This window comes from Catharus ustulatus, chromosome 3 (assembly GCF_009819885.2).
Source record: "Catharus ustulatus isolate bCatUst1 chromosome 3, bCatUst1.pri.v2, whole genome shotgun sequence".
Lineage (NCBI taxonomy): Eukaryota > Metazoa > Chordata > Aves > Passeriformes > Turdidae > Catharus > Catharus ustulatus.
Genome location: NC_046223.1, coordinates 95,411,914 through 95,435,175, shown reverse-complemented (window position 1 = coordinate 95,435,175; position 23,262 = coordinate 95,411,914).

The following is a 23,262-nucleotide window of genomic DNA, read 5'->3' as shown; positions in this document are numbered from 1 at the left end:
GCCACAAGTCCTGCCAGCAGCCTGCTCCAGCATGGGGTTCTTCACTGGCTGCAGGTGGATCTTTGCTTCCCCATGGGCTGCAGAACCACAGCATGCCCTCACCATGGTCTTCACCATGAGCTGAAGGGGAATCCCTGCTCTGATGCCTGGAACACATCCTTCTGCTCCTTCTTCATTTGGTGTTTGCAGAATTATTCCTCTCATGTAGTCTCACTCCTCTCTCTGGCTGAAGTTGCACAGGGTTTTTTCCCCCCTACGTTCTCCCAGAGGCTCTAGCACTGTCACTGACTGGCCCAGCTTTGGCCAGTGGCAAGTCCATCTTGGAGCTGCCTGGCATTGGCTCTGTTGTACATGAGGGAAGCTTCCAGCAGCATCTCATACAGACCACCATGTGTATGGTAGCATCCCTGGCCATGCAAATCCAATACACCTGCAGGGCCACATCATCATAATTAGAACTCAGAGGACAAAAATTTTGCAGTAAACATTGTAGTTTGATTCAATGGCTGAGGTGTGAATAATTTAAGGAGCCGTGGCAAGACCTTGTTGATTGCTTCTCACAGCATTTTAAAGAATAATGGTTACACAGGCCTTTGTTAAAAGCCTGTATCCCTAGAGATATGGCATTTAATATGATTGGAAAGGAATTAGCTGGCATTGGTCCATCCTGTAAATGTTCTTGCTTTAACCCCTACAATTAAAGTGGTTAGTGAGAATCATGTTAAACACAAATGCCGTAAAGTTGAGAAAGCATTCTCATGCTCCAACTTAATAGGGGGTACCAGGGACAAATTAATTCAATTACCCCCCTTTTTTGTTATTCTAAGGAGAAGAAAATTTATTCACAGCTTTTGATACATTTCCCTAATTAATACAATTTGATAAAATGAACAAATTCATGATGTCATTAGCTGAGTTGTGCCTAATGAAGTTGGGCTGTATGAAACATTAACTGCAATATTGAATCAATTTCCTTAGGCTGGGAAATAAACGTTTATCATTTCAGAACATTTACTCTGGAAGTTCCAAATGTAAGGTCTCTATCAGCATGATCATCATGTCCTGATAAATCTACATATATTTACATTTTGATCAATGTCATCATTAAGCTCAGCCAGGACTCAGATAAGATTCTACCACTTGGCAGCATGGAAGAAGTTAAAAGGACTCTGACAACCTGGGCTCTTTATCAGTCAATGATCTGATGGACAACTGTTAAACAATAAGTGGAAATGACACTACTGTTATCAGCTTTGTTCAGCTACCTCTTCCTTAGAGGTCTGTACATAAAAGTGTCTTTTGTAATACTTCTGTTTTCACAGACATATAAATTTTCATTGGTTATAAAGAGTATTTCTAGAAGGTACATTTAAGAGAATCAAGGACATTCATGTGAGAAGGGAGAAAAATTTACCACTGCATCCTCTTCTGTTTACATGTAGAGTTTTGCTTTCTTTTACAGGGACTATGCTATTCAAACTAAGATAAAGATTCAAGCCTGCTGCTTAGCAGAGAAACATTTGCTCAGATGAAGCATCCTTAATTATTAAAATCTGATAATATATCATATAAGCACTATTTATGTAGGAGCTATTGGACCTTGAGACAAGTTTCTGACATTTTGAACTTGAAAACTAAATCTGCTGAATTAAAGCAGAAATATGTGCATGATCCTTCTACTGAACGTGGCATCATTCTCCACTCAAAAACCCCAAGTGCTATAATCATTACCAGAAGGGAAACATCAGCATACTGGAAATACTACTTATTAGGCTATGTTGCCTACCTAACATAGTAGAAGACATGGGTCAAATCATGTTTGGAGCTTTTCAAAAAAGAGGTGGAGAAGCCTTTCTGAGAAATGGCCCAGAAATCACATTTAAAATGAAATGGCTAAAGAAACAAGGTAAACAATTATGAAATTGTTATTACACTGATAAATATTTGAATACTGCTGTATCTTAACTTCCTAGAATTTCACTGATGTAAGCTGTAGATATGCTGTTTGCATGTTTGAAATCAGTCTGATGAAAGAAATTGGCACTCAGTTATACATTAAAAAGGAATGAACTGATAGTGTTCAAGTTATAAGCAAGCTCTATAAGGCTTTATAATGGCAGACTGCAGGTTTTATTACTTGGCCTCATTTAAAATATTGTCTTGTCTCAGTTTAATCTTCATTAGAGTTTAATAATAATATTACAAAGAAGAGTGCACTAAAACTAAAATTTGAAACTAGATGTTTGGCTTGAACAATTCATTTGCAACAGAAACATCAAAGCCTGATTAATCAAACATTTGTATATTATTTATGCGAAAAGAATTGAGGCTGAAAGCGTCAATTTAATCTTCTTGCATTAATTCAGTATTTATTGAATTCACAAAAATCCAGTGTGAGATACAAAGGCGCTCCCAGTGAAAATGTTGTGGATCAGAACTTACAGACTAAGTCAGTCTGTCAGTGACACTTCTTTCATATTTCTGCATTTACTTGTAATGAAAGAAAGTTATTTGTAGGCAATTTATATCTCAAGATTAAAGTTCAGTTTGCCCTGCAAACTTCTTTGTTTGTTAGGTGGGTCCTATAAAAGGGAAAATATCTTCCCATTTACTGGTAAGATTTAGTTACAGTAATTTCACAACTATAAGGCACACCAGATTAAAAGGTGCACTTCCGGGTGCCAGAAAAATTTTCCAAACTTTTTCAATATATGAGGCGAACCGGAATATAAGGCGCACCTTTTTATTGCAGCAAGCATACACGCACAACAAAGTAACCAATAAGAAACGGAATCGCGCCAGCCGCACTGAGCCGCGCGGCCCACCCCAGCCCCTCTGAGCCGCGTGGCCCCATCCCGGCCAAGCCATGCGGCAGCCCCCCCGGCCCTGCCGAGCCACGCGGTCCCGCTTTGGCCCCCCCCGGCCCCGCCAAGCCGTGTGGCCCCCCCGCCAGCCCCGCTGAGCCACGTGGCCCTGTTCCACCAAGCCGCGCAGCACTGGCCCCGGCCTGACCCTGGCAAGCTGTGAGGCACCCCCCCGGCCCTGTCGAGCTGTGCCGCCCCATCCCAGCCCAGCCTGACCCCGCTGAGCTGCACAGCCCTGCCCCGGCCAAGCCGCGCAGCCCCACCCCGACCCTGCCAAGCTGTGCGGCCCTGCGCGGCTCAGCTCTCTGCTCGCACTTCCAGGTTGGCAAATTTCCGGACATTGTCCATATATAAGGCGCACCAGATTATAAGGTGCACTTCCAGATTCGGACCAAAATTTTAGGCTTTAAGGTGCGCCTTAAGTTGTGAAATTACTGTAATTAAAAAAATATTTATGAAAGATTTGTTTAGGGTTTTTAATATTAAAGAAAAACAAACGAGAGGACATTTTCAAATACAAGATGATCTAATTTTGAAAGGGATTGTAACATTACTTTTCAGTATTTCAATTTCAAATAAAATGTAAAGAAAAATCTATTGCTTCCACATTTTTTGACCTGAAAACAAGCTTGTATTATCTGCAGAATTTTTATTCTCTGGAAGAAGGCAAATTTGAGTAATTGCTACCACAAAGTCGGATAAGATCAAAGACTTCCTGGAAGTCTGTTTTCCCTAACAGTGACTTCTTACAATTCCAGTTGAATTTTGTAACATTTCTCTTGACAGCCTGCTGTAACTACAGAAAAGCCAGCAGTAACAGTCACAACACAGTTTTTATGTCATTTAAATATACTCTTTAAAAAACAAATGTTTTTATAGTAGTACTAGTAGTTTATTTCATCTAGTTGTAGCTAAGCAACTAGGACTTTGACAAGATTCTACTGTCACTGCTAATGTCCCCAAACATATGTTTTTCCAAAGCAATAATTACAATTTAACAGTGGTAAAACAACATGGCAACTATCACAGGACAGAGCCTTGCATATCTTCATGGTAAAATTAAGCCAGTGGTAATTACTTTAACATTGCCAGAAGCAGCCAATCACATTTCTTACATAAAATAAAGTGTTGAACTATGTAGTTTTAAGATAATAAATTTAACAGTTATTTCCATAATGTGTAATGAATTATATAAAGTTTTCATAGCACTTCTCGGGAAGTATTTTTAAAAATTAACCATTATTTAATTACAATAATTCTTGATATCTGCCAGTTTTGTGTTTTAAAGTCAGCAGCAAAACATGACTGGCTCCTACTTTTTGTACAAAGCTGGGATCTGTACTGCAGATTCTTCATGACACCTACTATGCTTCAGTAACCTATCACAGGATTATAGGTCAGTCCTTCTTACCAAAAGGCCCATCCTAACATGTAGTATAGCCATATTTTAAAGCATCTGATTGTTTTTCATTCCTTCTACATGAAAGGAAAAGTCTTTTGTCTAGAACCATAAGTCTATTATCACTCTGGTGCAGATCGCTATACAAAATATGCAAGGTGAGGGACTATTCCAGAAAAACAAATCAAACTTCATTCAGATTTCTGTTCAATGAAACCTGACAGAAGCTGAAAAATTTGCATTTGTGGTTCATCTATATTGTCATTAATAACATTATTGAGTTAAAAAGACCATTATCACATAGCTGCAGGTTATCTTGAGCTTAACTCGGGGCATATGATTAAATTCCAGTGACTTCAAAGAACCCAACAGCATAAAAATAATTATTATCATGTATAACTTCTGTTACAGTTTCTAAGGAAAAAATAGTCCCATAAGTTTCCATATTGATGATAAAATATTTAATCTCTTGACAAGGAAAAAAAGCCCCAAACTACCGAGCACATCTGTTTTATCAGACATGAGGTATCTATTTTGAATAGTTTAGTTTTAAAGTAACTTTCACAAAAAGTATTCTATATTTCTGTCTCTGAATATATTTTAACAAGACCCCAAAAGTTGTGTCAGAGCTTTATGTAATAGTATTTCCAGAACTTCCAGAAAAATAAAATACTAACTGAAATAATTGTTGGATTCTAACAGATTTATGCCTGGATTTCAAACCTTATGTCGGTCTCTAAATTCCTCATGAATGTTTTTCCTTTACTAATTGTAGTTATGTTACACAGATTAATATTAAATTGCAATTTGCTCAAATTCCTTTGAAAATATTCTTTGCTAATGCACACGTATTCAATTGAAAATTTCTAGTTATATCATTTTAATTCGTGCCCTTGTTCGGCTTTCAGTGTGAAAAATCAATTCGATATTCTCTTTTGCTTTTCCATGCTTTGCAACTGTTTCCTAATATTTCTCATGCAGATTATAGTAGCATAATATGGAAAAGGGGAAAACTCATTTTTCAATGACTTACTTTTAATTAGAAGTTTAAGGATAATTCCTCCTCTTTCTTCCTTTTTTAAACCTTTCTTGTTCATTGGTAAAGGGGGAAAATAAAAAGGGGAGAAACCTTAACCTTTATATTAAAATTTTTAGGCTTACAAACTGGGTTGAAATAAGGTTAAAGTTGACATTTAAAATTAAAAGGGTATATTTTGTTTGTTTGTTTGTTTTTTTTCCAAAGTACAGGTTTATGTGTGGAAGTTACATAAAGGAAATTACATTAAGCAATCTGTATAAGAATAACATTAAAAACATGCATGAATTAAAAGTGTCCCTGTGGCACAGAGTGATAGAGTATGTTTTACAAGTATGAATACAGTGACCATTCCTCTCTTATTGCACCAATAAAGACTTACATCAGACTGCAGTAGGAATTGAATTCAATCTGTATTATCATCAGTAATGATAATTCTATCATGATTAACTCAAATGGGCCACAGTAACAGCCAAATGCATCAAGTGCACTCCAACGACCTTAAAATTCAGGGAGATGTTGAACAAAGGAAAAGCAGAATAGGAGACAACTGCCCTAGTAAGAAGCAAACACTACTGCAACATTTCTTTGCAGTTCTGTTCTTCTGTGAGACTTGCATGATACGCTTACAACTTTCAATAGTAAAATATTTACAAAGAGACAGGAAATATTCAGGATAAAGAACCTCTGCTGCTGAGAGAGGCAGAACAACTGAGACATCAGTTTCTAGCTATGGGACTTTGCAAATAATACTCCTGTAAGCCTATAAAATGTGTACTTGCTGTTCAGAGACACACTCTCATAACTTTTCCCAGCTAACTCCTAAGCTTTTGATCTGAGATAAGCAGATGGATTCCTTCTGTTAATGAAGAGGAATAAACCTGTGTCAGTGCACAATGCAAACTATACAGGACGTGTTCCTGTAGGTACCACCTGCATTATCTAGAGAAAAAATTAATATCTAACTGTAGCTATTACATCAACATTTTATCAACAGCTGAAATCCTGGAAAGATATAAAGTTGATAGTTATAAGTTCTATGTATCTATGATCCAGTTCAACAAAAGACTGATTTCACCATGTTTGTTTACGTTTCTAAAGTTAAGCAGCTAAGTGTATAATGAAATAATTTGTTGCATCAGGACCTTGATGTTTTTTGCTTTATTATATGATATCAGGTAAAGGAAAATCTAATCCTAGAATCACAGAATCATAGAATATTTTTGTTGGAAGGGACATTAAAGATCACCTAGTTTCAACTGCCTACCATGGGCAGGGACATCTTTCACAGACCAGGTTGCATAGAGCTTCATCCAACCTGGTCTTGAATATTTTTAGGAATGGGGCATCCACAATTTGTCTAGACAACCTGTGCCAGTGCCTCACTACCCTCACAGTAAAGAATTTAGTAAATAATTTCTTCCTAACATGTAACCTAAACCTGCTCTCTTTCAGTTTGAAGTCCTTCCCTTTTGTCCCTACATCTTTCTTGTAGGCACTCTTCTGGTACTGGAAGGTTGCAATTAGGTCACTCCTAAGTCTTCAGGCTGAACATCCCCATTTCTCTCAGCCTGTACTCTTAGGTGAAGTGCTCTGTTCCTCTCATCATCTTGGTGGCCTCCTTGGGACTCCCTCCAACAGGTTCATTTCCTTTGTTTGCTGAGGACCCCAGAAGTGGTTTCAGCACTGCAGGTGGGGGTCTGACCAGAGTAGGGTGAGAAAGCCCCTCCCTTGCTCTGCTGGCCACACTGCTTTGGATGCAGCCCAGGATACAATTGGCTTTCTGGGCTGCAAGAACACATTGCCGGGTCATTTCCAGCTTCTAATCCACCAGCATCCTCAAGTCCTTCTCGGCAGGTATGCTCTTGATCTGTTCATCCCCCAGCCTGTACTGATACTGAGGGTTGCTCTGAAAAAGGCAGAGTTCTTAGATGAAATACAGGAAGAGATCTGGTTTCAAAAATACTTGAGTTATATTAAAAGTTAATTTTACAGTTACAGGCTGCGAGCTACACTGGAGGCATATTTTTGACCACTCCATTCTAAATCTATACCCGAAGTGTGGTGCTCTGTACACATACACAAAGGTTTCATGTGTTTTCTAAATGTTGGATTAAGAGTATGTTCTTCTGCCCTTGGAGCCTATCTCACCATTGCTCAGTGGGTAGATATCATACTGTGACCTAAGTGTTTATTTAAGGAACCACAAGAGAGGTTTAATTCACCACAGAAATAGCTGTTAAAAACAAACACTTAGATGTGAAAATAACTTGGTGGCCTGCACAGTGCAAGTGAGATGAGCATGAGGGGAATAGCTGCAGAATGTGCTGTGCCTCTTTGAAGTACTGCCACTTGTAAACTGTGTTGTGAAAACATAGGTTAACTTGTAAAAAGAAAATAGTCATGCTCCCGCTCTGACCTAGCAGCATCCATTGAAATTTTATTTCCCCTTACACATTATAGAAAAAATGCTAAGAAATAATAACTATTTACTTGGAGCTCAGCTGAAGTACTAGCTGCTCAAAACACTGGTTGAAAATAGGTAACAGACACAACTTACACCACTTACACAGTTGCTTTTATCACTTGATTGCCATGCTTATTGTATGGTACAGGAGTTCTCAGCTCTGCTTATTTTAACTGGCTTCATCTGGAGTAAACAAAACACATAGTTTAGACTAAGTCACTGTGAACATATAAAAATGCAAATATTTTTGTGATTTAAATACATAGCTTGTTTAGATTTTTTTATATTTGTGTATTATTCAGCTATATAGTCCAAAGCTATAGCTATATGTCCAAACAACAATTTCTCAGAGGAACTAAGCCTGAAATCAGTTTTATCTATGCCTTGGTATGAAACAAAGTAAACTTTATGAAAACTGCAAAATGAAGTGCTAAAAATCTCCAGGTAATCTGGCAATTTTTTCTATTCCTGTCCAAACCTCCTCTTTTATCATTTTTCCACAGCATAGTGGTTAAAACCAATCAAGATTTCCTACAAAACGACAGCACTACTTTTTTTTCTTCTATATCCACACTGAAATCCACACTGTATCCACAGTGAAAGACCTAAAAGAAGTACCCAGGCCACAGGCCCTGTTTGTAAGCAAGGTACTGGAGGATATACCTAACCTGAAGTGTCATTAGAAAAGATTCTAGAATAAACTAGTGAAACAAAGAATGAACTTGACAAAGCAAGATGGTATTCTTCAAAGTACGAAATAGCTGACCTATTTAACTGTGGTGTGTGAGCTATCTGGCAAAATTGCTCCAGCAGATTTGGGACAGAGGGTGAAAAACATAAAGGCAACTTCAAAAAAAATATCTAAAGAAAATCCCCCAGACCTACAAATAAGAAATCTGATTTCTGTGCTGGAAGAAAATGGTAGAATATTTAATAGGAGGCAGACCGTGCATACACATACACACAATCACATTAGCATGTGATATTCTGGGGAATATCAGAATATCTGTTTTTTGGAGCAAGGAATCATATCTTGCTAATCTACTAGAATTTTTTTAAGAACTCATACCACAGAACAAGAGTCATCAAGTTGCTACAGGCTATTGCAATCTCCATGAAGCTTTTGAAATAGCTTTTACTAAAAACTGAAGAAAATCTCAGTTAGCATGAGATAAATGGGAACTTCATTAAAAGTGTAAACAACCACTTTAAAGATTAGAATTAAAAAGTAGGAATAACTTGTAGGTAAGTGTAAATGGCTGAGGGCATTGTTAGAATCCTATAGGAATTAACACTAGGATGTGCTATTCAATTTATTTATCCATGGTTGTTAAAAGAATTTGAATGAGATGGCCAAGTTTTCTAATAATATTGAGTTATTTGGGGTCGTAATGAGAAATACTCACCAAAAAATTCAGAAATTGATCATCGTATGCCAAGTGTCTGAGAAATAAAATGGCAAACATAATTCCATGTTTATTAAAAGGAAATTAATTTACGAGGACAACCTGTCTGAATTTCAAATATAAAAGGATATGATCTGAATTGTGAAAAAGGTTTTGGATGTAACATCAAAAATTTTTTATGCAAATGTCAGTTTGTTACTCAGTAGTTATCAATGAACCAGGTAAAATGTAATAAATTATTAGGAATTAAATGCCTTACAGAAAAAAAGAACATATTCATAGTTTTAAACAATCACAGCATGCCCATTTCTTAATTACTGTTCTGGTCAGACAATTTCAAAACAATATGGCTCACCTTCAGAAAATACAGAGAAGAGTGAATGAATATTTATAAGAGGAACAAATCAATAGACAAAGATTCTTCAGCCTGGAAAAGACATTATGATCATGGAATAGCCTGGAGAAAGGAAATAGAAAACAGTTGGGTCTTGAATCTTATGAGAATTAGTGGAAATTAAAAGAAATTATGAGGTGGCAGGTTTAAAACAACCATAAGGAGGTGCGTTTCCATGAAATGTATTAATGAACTTCAGAAGTATTTAATATCAGCTGTTGTAAATGCCAAAATTTTTCAACATTCAAAAAGTAATTGTACAAATTCACAAAAGTGAAATTCTCAAAGGATACTCGAGTCAACCTTATAACCACCAGTTCAGAAGCTGGATTCCAAAGAAATCCCATTATATGAATGTTGTTTTCTTTCTTGCACCTTTCTTTACACAGATCTGTCTGGTAAATGGTTTTATACAGCACAGCTGTTTCCACTTTGTGGTTTGAGTATATTTTTTAATAATCAGGATCTCTTTCTTTCATACATATTATATAAATATAATGAAAAGATTAAAGCATTAAAAAAAAACCCCAGAAAATAAATAGGTTAAGTAGAGAAAAAAAAATGAGAACAGTACATCAACTTTATTATAATTACTTTTTTAAATGACCATTTTGACATTTGATTCCAAGTTGCTATAGCTCCTAAAGAGCTGAAAACAAACAATGCAATCCCTTCAATATTTCAAAGGGGTCTCTCTAGAGTAAGGTACTTTCAAAAATATATTTCATCCCATAAATATTTTCCCCCTTTGTAGATTTCTTTTCATGTTCAGGAGTTTCATGGGCAATGTTCAAATAGTTATTGAAGTTCTTTTGATTTTGCTAATGCCTTTTCTTCTCCTTCTTTTCAATATTGCCCTTACAATTGTCAAATACATTTTCAATCAGCATTTAATTGTAGAGTCAACACATTCCACACAGCTCTGAGGAAACAACAGATTAAGAATACTCTTTCCTAGCAGGGAAACAAAATGAATCATACTTTAGATATACTGAATTTATAGCATCCTTGGCAGTAAGTTATAGTCTTGTTTTCTTTGCTTTCTAGCAACACATTTTTTGTCTCTAAAAACCAATCAAAGCTTTGTATGAGTCTGAGCTAGGTCTCCTGAAGCTGAGCTGAAGTCATATCAATGTCTCTCTCTGCATCTGATTGAAGAAAATGCAGCTTCCATTCATAGCTCATTGCTTTTACACCTGTCTGCATCAGATTTCACTTGTAGCTGGATATGACATTGCCTGAACTAACATCCTCTCTTCAGCTTACTTCTTGTTACTTAACGTCAAATACTATTATTACAAAAGTACCAGCTGGAGGCTGGGGGAAGGGTTGAAGTGATTTCCAAAGGAAGATTTCAGGTCGCAGAAGAGACATAAAACTTTTGCATACTTAGTGTGTTTTGATGCAAAAAAAAAAAATGGTGTTACAGGCAGTTAAGTCCATTTATTCAGGGCAAGAGTTAATTAACTGAATTCTCTGTTTCATAAAGTTCATGAAATGGAAGTTTTCTAAGCATTTTGAGATGCCTTAGTAAGAGAAGTAAAATACTGTCTAACATAACAAATTCCACCATTTCTTTGGCAATTTTGAGGTCTTCTCTGAATTTTTTTGTGCAAGAAATAGTGATTTCTATTTTTAGGACGCATTATGCTGACACAATCATTAATAATAGCACTATATTTCCATGTGTTCTGACATTTATGTTTCCCTTTCTTTTCTATTTGGTGTGTGTGACCACATGCTTTTTAGCTACTTTTAACCAAAAGATCAGTTGTCTGTCACTTGGGATTTTTGTGTGCTGTGAAATGTGCCTGACTTAGTTCCTGTTTGAAAAGAATGGTGAAAATGAAGAATGCTCCTTTGATCAGTAATATCTGTATTTGACCAGGGTCTCCAATTCTAATCTACAGGAGTCCTACAGCACAGGAGTTCATATAAACCAGGCACTGAGATGATCTCCATAGGTGAAAATGACATCTTTGCTAGATGTATATTCTAACAGGATTTTTAGTATTTTCTTAGTGATTAAGATTTAAGATGGAATTCAATCCATCTAATTTAGACATTTCTTTGCCACGGGATGTAACTCATGGTTCATCCCTCATCTAAGTACCTAGAGTCTCTACCTGGAGACAAGAAAAGGTCTTTAAAGAGTATTTCTTCCGTACATAGCTCTTTAACTGGAAAATTGGAGACTGTGAGAGTGGGTGGATTCCACTGCAGGAGATGGTCTGAAGACATCCATACACTAGTGCTGTATTGGTCCTTTGAGCCTTTTATTCACATTAAATGTAGTTTTTTAATTAGACCAATTAGACTTTTATTGGCTCATAAACAGAAACTGTCACTAACTCCTAAGTGTGTCTAGTAGTTAGTCTAGTTTACAGTCAGACTAAAAGATTACTCCTAAATGGAATTGGGCTTCTCCAGAGACCTTCATAAAAACTACGGATTAAGGACACCTAACTCTGGATTAATAAGAAGCTCAAGGCAGGAGATGTCTTTCAGAATAAGTACTTCTGAACAAGCATGTGTAATTAAGTTTAGTCTTACACTGTTCTCAACTAATTAAGGAGACACCTAATTAATTTTGTATAAAGTGTTAGGAAAACAAGTAGATTGGATTGTCATATAGCTACTAGACATCTAAATCCCAGTTTAGAGGAGGTTTTGTTAATTATAGTCCTCTTTTAGGTGTGTATACTGTCCTTTGCTTAAGCAATTGAGCAGTTATATGTATTAAGTGAATTTATGTTTAATGTTATTTTGTGTCTAAATTTCATTTTAGAATAATTCTGGATAGGATTATTAACATATTGAGATTGAAAGAGCAAGTAGCTTTCCAAGGTATTTGTATCATACATGAAATAGGTTTAAATGCTAAGATGGGAGTTCAAGGAGGGAAGAAGTCTAGGGGATCTGCAAGGAATTCTGGAAAAGTACTTTTGTACAATATCCTGTTGTGCTCAGACTGGTGCAGCCTGGTGAACATTGAGAGTCAGTCTCAGACAAACCTAGGAATAAGGGCAAGATTTGTCAATGACACACAGGAAGGTGGGCAAGTGGCTGTTTGGTGGAACTAAAGATTACTGCATGTCATAAAGACGGACATTAATGTTTGATCTTTTCCTTGTTGTGAAATATTCTCCTCTGCTGCAAAAGAGACACAGTCCATGTGGAATAACATAAAAAGAACTACAGCTTGTCAGACCTGTGTAGTCTGCTCTACCCAGAAATGGAAATGTTCCAGCTGGAGTGTATTTCAAAGGAGCTGGATCTTCTGAAAAGTCTTGAATAGAGCACTGAGTATGACCAGAGAGCTAGAAAATAAAACCTCTGAGGAATAAATGTGAGTTATTTAGACCAAATTTTAAAAAAAGTAACCACCTAATTTTTTTTTTTTTTTAATATTTACATTAAGCTACAGACACACGGCTTTTCACATACTTGAGGATTGATGTACTGAGGAAGTGTCATCTTTTGCACATTGGTGGTGCAATGGGTTTCATTTTTAATAGAAGAGGCTAGGATTATATTTGAGAATAAGCCTTTAACAAAATCAGTATTGAAACACTGGAACAGGGAGGGAGGTAAGGTGTTTCTGATATTGAGGTCTTTAAGAACAGATTAGAGAAAGATCTGGTGAGAATGTAGCTAATGTAAATGTGGATAATCCTTCCTAGATGTCAAGTTCCATACAACCACTCCTGGGGTCCATTGCTTCCATTATCCAGAAATAAATTACATTTGACCATCTAATTTTTTCCCCTTTATTTACATAATGCTATAGACCACCAGTTGCTTTTAATTGCAGGTAATGAGTGTCTGGTTTTGGCAGTTTCACAGATTTTTAAAAGACTCAAGAAGCCTTATGAAAAATAAATGGCAATTAACTCTGTGTGCTTAAGTCTCTTAGAAGATAATGATATGAGGAGATACAGGGTGGGATGTAAATAAGACTGATTTATATGCCACCAGGCTGAATGTTATGGCTGATTCATCTAATGACAGGATGTCATCCAGAGGGATGTGGACAGACTCAAGAAGTGGGCTCGTGGGGATCTCATGAGGTTTAATAAGACCAAGTCAAAGGTCCTGCAGCTGGGTTGGGGAAAACTCCAGTATCAGTCCAGGCTGGGGGACAGATCGAGAGCAGCCCTGCCAAGAAGGACTTGGAGATGCTGGCAGATGAGATATTGGACATGCCCTGGCAGCGTGTGTTCGCAGCCCAGAAAGACAATTGTGTCCTGGGCTGCATCCAAAGCAGCGTGGCCAGCAGGATGAGAGATGGGGATCTTCCCCTCTGCTGCACTCTGGTGAGATCCCACCTGCAGTGCTGAATCCAGCCCCGGGGTCCCCAGCACAGGAAGGACAAGAACCTGTTGGAGCAAGTCCTATGGAGGGTGACCAAATAGATCAAAGGATGGAGCACCTTTCCTGTAAGGAAGGCTAAGAGAATTCATTCAGACTGTGCAGCCTGGAAAGAGAAGGCTTAAGGATGACCTAATTGTGTCCTTCCAGTAGCTGAAGACAGCCTACCAGAAAGATGAAGGGGGACTTTAACAAGAGCAACAGGTCCTGTAGTCCTGTAGTAACAGGAGAAGAGGGAATGGCATAGGTTAGATTACATATTAGGAAGAAATTCTTTATTTTGAGAGTGTTGAAACATTGGAATGGGTTCCTCAGAAAGTTGTGGATGCCCCATTCGTGGCAGCGTTCAAGGCCAGAAGGGTGAAGGAGGTGATTCTGGAAGCTGGATAAAAACTCTGCACAACCTGGTCTGTGTAACTTGTCCCTGCCCATGGCAGGGGTTAGAACGAGACGACCTTTAACATCTCTTTCAACACATACTATTTCTACGATTCCATGATTCCATATAGTTAATAAAGAGGTGTGTTGATGCTGAACCAACTTTAGCAGCCAAAATTCTGGCGTTTGTCATACTGTGTCCTACTAAGGCCATTGCAATTTTCATATTTCTTTCAATGCCTCATCCAGCATATTTCCCTTATCTGACTTATTGTTTTATTGTTTCAATGCATTTGATTACTTTTTCATACATGAAACCAGTGCAGAAGATATCTGTAAAGGATTTTTACCTTAACTGAACTTTTTTCAGCCACATTCAGGAGTGTGATAGGGAATAAAATGTTGCTCTGGGATAAAACCTTCAAACAGAATTTTCTTCAAGAAGCCCTAGTTTGAAGTTGGATTTGGGCAGCGGCAGAGTAGTGAAAGGAATCTTCAGCAGGATATTCTTTGCCTGTTCTGCTAATATCCAGCAAAGTCTGATCTAGCTCTAGTTCCCTGAAGAAGAAATTTGCACACATGCTCATCAAAGACTTGCTAAAAATTGGCAGCTACATTCTCCATATTGTTCTGTGCTCTCCATATTGTTCTGTGCCTCCTTGTTCTTCCTACATCTCTAGGATGTAGATTAGTTTTTTGAAGAGATTACTTTTAATGTAATTGTCACTCTCAGCTGCTACAAACTATGTACAGTGGGGCACCTAAAATGCGTGAGTCCTGAGTGTTCTCAGTGATTCCACCAGGACTTGTGAGAGCAGAGTCTGTCTGACAAAGTTGAGATGGACTAATATAAATTCAGACAGTTTCATCAATGTGTATGTGTTAAAGGAACTGGTCTTGTTTCAGGAAACTTGAAGTAGGAATATAGTGACTGATGGAGAATTTTGCTGAAAGGCATGTATTGAATTGGAGTTTGTTAGCAGTCTTAGAAGAAGAGTATGAATCATAGATTTGAGCAGAGAAACTGGAAACCTGAGTCCATTAAATTTCTTGCCTTCTCTTGCTCCATTTTGGTCACTTCCTGCTGCTTTTAAAATGGCATATGTTGATAGCCTGTTGAGGATATTTTACTGTCTGAATGAAATGTCCTTGTGGAATCATACAATGAACAACTTTGTAAACATCTCCTGTTGCCTCAGAAATTCATTCCTCTGCAATAGGACCCAGCAAGGAGCTCTGTGTAAGCTCTAAGTTAATCATTTCATCCTTGGCAGAAAAGTAGAGAGCACTGGTGGCTGTCAAAATGGAATAGAAAAGGAGAAAGATAAAAAAGAAGAAAAAAAATATTATCTTACATTTGTGGCACAGATTCTGAATGTTAAAATATTTTTGTTTCTACCATTTCAGAGAATACACTACCCTCAAAGCTCAACATACTAACCCTTAAAATAAATCAAAGGAGATGGAAGAGCAAATCTAATTCAGATGCAATAGTTTAGATTTTGTTCTTCTTTTTTTTCTCTAAGACCTCTGGACTTGGCTGAATTTTCCATTTTTTATTTTTCTTAACAATAAACCTGACAGCAATGAAACATGAAGTACAGAGTAAATATTTCTTCTGTTCAGTGGTCAGAGATTTTCCATAGAATCCATCTTTTGCAGCTATGGCACCATCTCTGCAACGTATGCATCAACCCATATTCCAACAGTATATAAAGCAGTTTTTGGTGTATTTGATGTACAACAGAAACAAGTTTTTAACAAAGAAATTGTACTTATATTACTTTTACTGTTTGAAGTGAGCTTTGGTGATGTAGGAAATAGAATTTATAGCTCTATTAGAGAAGACTCTTTTTGACAGAGAAGTAGTGGGGAAGCAGGAAATTGCATTAAATGACCAACAGCAGCTGCATGGTTTTTGTACATGACAGGACTATCACTCCTTAGTCTCATGAAGTTTGATGGTTCTACTGAGTCTCCAGGTCCAGGAGGCATGGGAATATTAGAAAGAAACATATTTTGAACTGAAAGTACAAGTTCTAGTATTTTAAAGAAAATCCCGCACACTATGACAAAAGCCCCTAGCACGTAAACAGGTAAATATGTTGTCTTGTATTTATTTGCTAAACTCTCGTTCTGGTTAACTCTTTTCAAACTTACCTAATAGAAAATTAATTTTAAATTTCTTAATCTGCAGTGTATATAATAACAGTTCTCCTATTTGGTCTCCAGAAAGTAACACAGATTAGCAGAAAAAAGTTGAAGCTGCAGAAACAAACTATTGCCAACTTAACATTTTAAAGAGCTTAAAAAGAATTATAAGGCATAATTCAACTTCATACTTCTAATTTTCATAGTACTCTACTGACTTCTATCTATAAAAGATCTCTTCTTACTTTGACATGAGTATAATAATATTTCCTTTGGAGAAAATTCATAAGGGTTTAACTCTTAATTTGTAATATAATTTCTAATGCAACTGCTCTTAGAAGGGTGTTGAAATATCTTTTTAGAGAGGTTTTAACCACGAAGCAACTTTAAAAAATCATCAGTTTATTGTTTGGATTGCAGTAATGTTGTAAACGGTCCTTTTTATTAAAACAAAATAAAGCAATATAAAATAAAAACGTATAGAATTAAATATCTAAACTTTGCTAAGTTTATTGTTCTTTTCATCACTCAGAAATGGATATCTAGGTTCATTCTTATTTCCTTTATGCTCAAACTGAAATATTAACCTTCTTTGTCAAGACACCAAAGATAATTCACAGTTGCTGCATGGAAGGTGATTGATGATTTGATCACAGTTGAGAGCTGCCAGGTTTAGACCCAAATAGATTTATAGTCTCACAGTTAGGTGTTACATACAATTGTTCTGGCCAAATGTAGGTACCATTAGAAAACACACCAGGTAGGAATGCAGGCATATGTGTGTTTTCACACATGGAATACTAAGCCAAATTTAAGTTCTTGCAAAAGGTTTCTAATCAGGCAGAGCAAGTGTTGTTAATTAATATGGGTTTTGTAAAAAGATATTAACCTTATTTGGACAAGCACATGCACGCAAAGTCTGACTACTATAGTTCTGATTGCATTAACTATAAAATCAACGGAAAATTTTGCTCTTTCCCTCTGAATGAAGATTTTGCAGCATTGTGCATATATGATACTGTACTTCCACTGCAAGAGTTTTAACACCCATTAGAATTGTGCCTCAAGTATAATTTTCAGTCTTTAAATTTGTTGAATCTGATGTTACTAATACAACCTCAAAGAAAGCCCAAATCCCCCAAAATATGAAAGCAAAGTATACTCACAAAGTGGTTTGGGCTGAAATTACTTCCAGCAGGAATTAATTCCAGATAAATAATTGGGTTAATGATATAATACTCTAAAGGATCAGGAGTATGTGTCATCTAGTCTGTTCCTCCATCCCTAACAATGTCCAGATTTTACAGAAGCTAAATGTGGTGTTAAATGCTGCTCACTGAAGATGTCTTGAAGATCTCATTCAAATTCCTAATAGCTGGACATCTGCTTATATAACAAAAAACATGGATTATTGTGTGCTTTTTGTAAAAGCAAACTCCACCATGGGCTTTGAATCACCTTTTCAGCCCTTCCTTATCACCCTGCTGACACAAATTGCTGCTTCTGCAGCAGGGCTGGCAGAAGGGTTGTGTGTCTGTATTCTTCTAAGTTTACTAAGATTGTCCTAATGCATATTCATCTTCACTGGTGATGCCAGCTTGTGTGCTTGTCTGTGAACCTGATACCCAGACCACGCCTGCTTCTGCTGACACTGCTGTGCAGTTATCTGCAGCAGCTACTTGAACTCTGACTTTGAGGAATCAGTAACAACATACAGCAAAAACCTCTTCATTCAAATTACATATCAAGTGAAAGACCACCACTGTTCATCAGTATTCTGAGAAAGACACAGTTTTCAAAAAGTATGCACATTACCCCCTCAGCCCAAGATAGATCAGCATTTCTGACAGAAATAATTGCATAAATATCTCCAGTCAATATGAACTTCAGTTTATCCTACAATTTTCACTGTGCTGGCAGAATTATCTTCTGAGGACGGCAAATGCTTTGTAAATTTTTTTAACATGAAACTGTGGCAGAAGGACAAGATTCAGTCTTTTTAGGTATTAAAAAAACATCTGCTTTTCTGGCTGTAGAGTGAACATGTGTAAGCTGCAGTGATTTTTAGAATCACGCACATTAAACATAAATATTAATGGACGATTTTACTGGTCTGTTTCCTACAGTCAAGCAGTTAATAAGATGCTTGCAGCAGTGTTCAGGGATCACATTAGAAAATACCTGCCATTGCCTATGTCCTACTTGTGAAAGTACTGGAAGAGGAGCTTCCTGTTACTGGTCAGAACAAATCCTCATCTCTCTCTTCCTTACACTCAGTCCTCTGTTCATTACCCTCTTCTTCCACTTCAGAGAATTTACTGGAGTCATCATCTCTGATAGTAGCTAAACTCTGCTCAGTGGTTCCTTCCCTCCGAGAGATGCTTTATCCCAGTCACCTGCAGGGTCTGCTGCTTGGGCACCACAGCCTCCTCAGCTGCATCAATCAGAGCACATGCAGTGCTTTTGACCTGCTGCTGATCCTTTCCTGCTCTGATCATCCAGTGGGAGAGATCAGACACAGTTCATGTCAAGGTGTTGGCATTCTCTATAAATAGGATTTGCTTTTCCCTCATCACTGATTTTTCATTCAGATGGCATAAGCTAGAAATATAACAAAATTTTAATATTTGCAGCAGAAAGCAATGTAAGGAATATATATTGTAATATCTCAGGCTGTCTGGTTTTGTTGGGATGGAGTATAATGTGTTTCTTTCGTGGAGTAGTGATGTTAAAACATAGCAAAAAACCTCCTTTCCTTCAGAAAAAATATATGCATCAAGGCAAATAATTTCAGTCAAGATGAACTTGTATAACTCTAGTGAAGAAAAATCACTATTAGATGCCTCCAATGTAGGCTATAGAAAAGCACCAGTGCAATGAAACCAAATTTACAATGGATAAATATGGTCAGTAGTGGAGAGTGCAGAATTCATAGCATTTTTTCTATTGTTTTGGCTTCTGTGAGATCAAGCTAGTACGTCATTGCTTTATTATTGTATTCTCTGTGAAATAGGAAATAAATTAAATTGCAAGGTATTGGGCTTTGTCCTCTGAAAAGACACACTAAGTTCAGATAGTAATTGCAACCATATCTATTGAAGACAGATTTTACAGGTAGCTCATTATTGCCACACCATGATTAATTACTGTTGTCCTGTGTAAACTAAAATACAATCTAACTAATTTATTTTATGTGAATCATGTATGTTTGTCAATTTTCAGGATATTATTAAAAAATGTCAAGAATACGAAAAGACATGTCAAATTGTAATAGAGTCACTAAAGGTGTAGTTTCATGATAAACCTGTCTCAGGCAAGGTTCCCACTCTGTCATGCTTTGCTCTGCCTTCATGATGAGCCAGCTATGCTCCAGAAGATACATTATGGACAGTGCTAAGCCAAATGCAAGCCCAAGCTAATGTATTTACTCCTGTGAAAGGCTTAGGCTACCCTCAGAGCAGGCAGAGCTAACTAGCTGCCAGACAAGTTTGCCTATAGCTGGGCAGTTTGGGTGTCTGTGGAGTAAAAAACTATCCATACCCGTGATTGTCCATGAAATCCATGTTAATAAGCATTTCCCCATTTTCTGTGAATGACCAAAATTTTCTGGCAGATTTTTGTCTTTATTTTAAATAAATATTGTTTGTGCTTAAATTAGAAACTATATAATTGACTTTTAACAAATTGTTTTAAAATTTCAATGTCAGGAATACAAGATGCTTCAGTCATCAGGATACTTTTCTAGCAGATCTGTATTGAAAGGAAGATTTTCCTTTAAGTGGTCCCTGTTATTTGCTAATTCTGCCCCAAGTGTATGCATTTCAGGATTTTTGTGGAATCAAGGCAGAACATGGAATGAAGTAATCTTAGTTTTTCTAACTTTTCTCTACGTTTTTCTTTCTTTCTCTTTGCCTCTTTTACTATTAAAAAATATCATATTTTTGGTATCAAAATTTAATCTCATTTGGCTTTATCTATTTTGGGGGGGGGGGGATGTTTCAAACCTGCAAAGTTCTTTCTGTTTTATTCATAGAGAGCTACTTTACTGCTCTGTGATTCAGGATCATAGCAAAAGCAGAGCTAGAATGGATCTGAGATGGAGCCTAAGTGCTTCAGCTGAGACAAGTCTTGGACGGCGAAGGAAAAGTGCTGCCTGCAAAAACTTCAGGCCTGCATGGATCCAAAATTTGTGCCGAAGGAGATTTAGGTGGGACACTAGGAAGAATATCTTCACAGAAGGGGTGATTGGACATTGGAATGGGCTGCCCAGAGAAGTTGTTGGAGTCACCATTCCCAGAGGTGTTTAAGGAAAGATTGGACATGGCACTTAGTGCCATGGTCTGGTTGGCAAGGTAGTGCTAGGTCATAGGGTGGACTCAACGATCTCTGAGGTCTTTTCCAGACTAATTGATTCTGTGATTCTGTTTTTCTGTGTTTCGGAATTTAAACCTTCAGTGCTGACCAGTGACGAAATCTGGCTTTAGTCTGTGTGCCTGAATTATACTCTACTTCCTTTTCACACTTTTGCTGTTGAATGTTAAAGATATATCCTGTGCTACTGGACACTCTAAAACACAAAGCATTTGCTATCAAACAAGGAGTTTAAGCCACTTTCCATTTTGTCAAACTGAGCTTAGGTAGTTGGCCTGTAGAAAGCTTACCATGAAATAAGAACATATACATCATTATTTTTTGGCTTTCTATGTCATCTATGGTAACTTTCCAAAAGCATGTTGTGGTCTGACACTGGCCAAACAGCAGGCACCCACGAAAGCCACTCACTTGCTCTCCCCTGCCAAGGCTGGGCACAGGAGAGGAAAATTTATCAAGGGGTCCATGAGTTGACATAAGGACTGGGAGAAAACAAAGGGGAAAACAGGCTCTGCTTAGAGGTACAAAATGAATTTATTACTAACAAAATTAGAGGAGGATAATGAGAAGTAAAGTAAGCCCTTAAAACACCTTTTATTCCCCCCACCCCCCTCCCTCCTTCCCACCAACAGCACAGGAAGACAGGGCATGGGGATTTTGATCAGTTCATCACTGAGATTTTCTTCCGTAGCTCATTGAGAGGAGTCCTTGCCCTGGGAAGCCGTGGGGTCCCTCCCATGGGAGACAGTTCTCTGTGAATCTCTCTGACATGTGTGCACTCTCACGAACAGCAGTCCTCCCAAAACTGCTGTGACATGGTCACTCTTCCATGGGGTGCAGTCCTCCAAGGACAGGCTGCTCCAGCCTGGAAGCAGGGACCCCTCTCCATGGGTCTCCCACAGGATCACCTGTGCCTCCTTCAGGCATCTGCTCTGGCATGGGCACCTCCCCATGGGCTGTGGGTGGATCTCTGCATCTCCCATGGATCCCCATGGGCTGTGGGTGGATCTCTGCATCCCCCATGGATCCCCATGGGCTGTGTGTGGATCTCTGCATCTTTGTGGATTCCCATGGGCTGCAGGGACACAGCAGCCCCACCATGGTCTCACCACAGCCTGCAGAGGAATCTCGGCTCTGGTGCCTGGAGCACTCCCTCCCCTCTTTCTGCACTGACCCTGGTGTGTCCATGTTGTTTCCCTCAGATGTACCCACCTCCTCCTCTTCCCTGGCTAAAAAAATCTGTGCCCCACTTTGTTTTGATTGTCTTCTTAAATGTGTTATCACAGAGGTGTTACCATCATCTCTAATTGGCCCAGCTTTGGCCAGCAGCATGTCCATCTTCAGAGCCACCAGGGATTGTCTTAGCCAGACATGCTGGAAGATTCTAGCCACCTCCATGCTCCCCCCGCCACCAAAAACCAGACTATGAAACATTATCACCTAAACGCCCCTGTTTAGGAATGCTAGAAGTAAACCAGTATGCCCCTGTGCACAGCATGGTAGAAATCCAGAGGAAAAATATGTGTTTTCTGTCTCAGAGAGTTTGTAATCTAAGTGTAAGGGAAGAGAGGATGTACACCGGCAGGTGGAATCGACAAAATGCAAGGGTCTTCTTGCATTGACAAAATGCAGCCATCAGTTAAACCAGTGAGCGTTATAGCATGGGAGGTAGTTCTGTTACTGAACTGGATAAGAAACATGGACACATTTACATGAAATCTTAGATAACAGATCTTATTATTCAATTAAATTCTGGGCAAATACCCATCTGGACTGGTTTTAACTGAGCTGGGGGACTGAGCAGATAATCATAAGAGCCTTATAGACTTTTCAGTGTCACACAAAACTGAGAGGAATTAATGGCAGAAATAAATAGAAAGTACTCTAAATCTCAGAAAAGACTTTAAAATCTCTGGAGTTTTCAGCAAATCTGTATCTCAATCAATTAAATATTTCCTTTTTTGTCATGATCAAATATCACACAACAAGTCCAAGAGAGGATAGAATCAATAAGTAATTGGTAAAGTAATAATTAAAAGCAAAGCTTTGCATCCTCCCTCATTTTAAATATTTCACTCTTGTCAGTTGCTGAATCCACTGGGTTTAAGGATGTGCTTCTCACACTCCACATACTTTGGCAATAATGCACTTGACTCAGATGGGCTGAGGAGGTCAATGAACACATTGTTCCATGATACTGTGGTGCAGATGCAAACAGTAAAAATTACAAGATCTCCTAATGTTGGCTTTTAAAAATCTGGTTTGATTTATCATTATGTAAACAATACACAAAAATCAGGAATTAACACACCTTCCAAATCTGAAAAGACTTGCAAAAGCAGGATTTGTTAGGACATAACTGAAAATTTCTCACTTCAAAGGTGAAGGAAAAGAAACATACAAAGATTTCATTCAAGAAAACAGA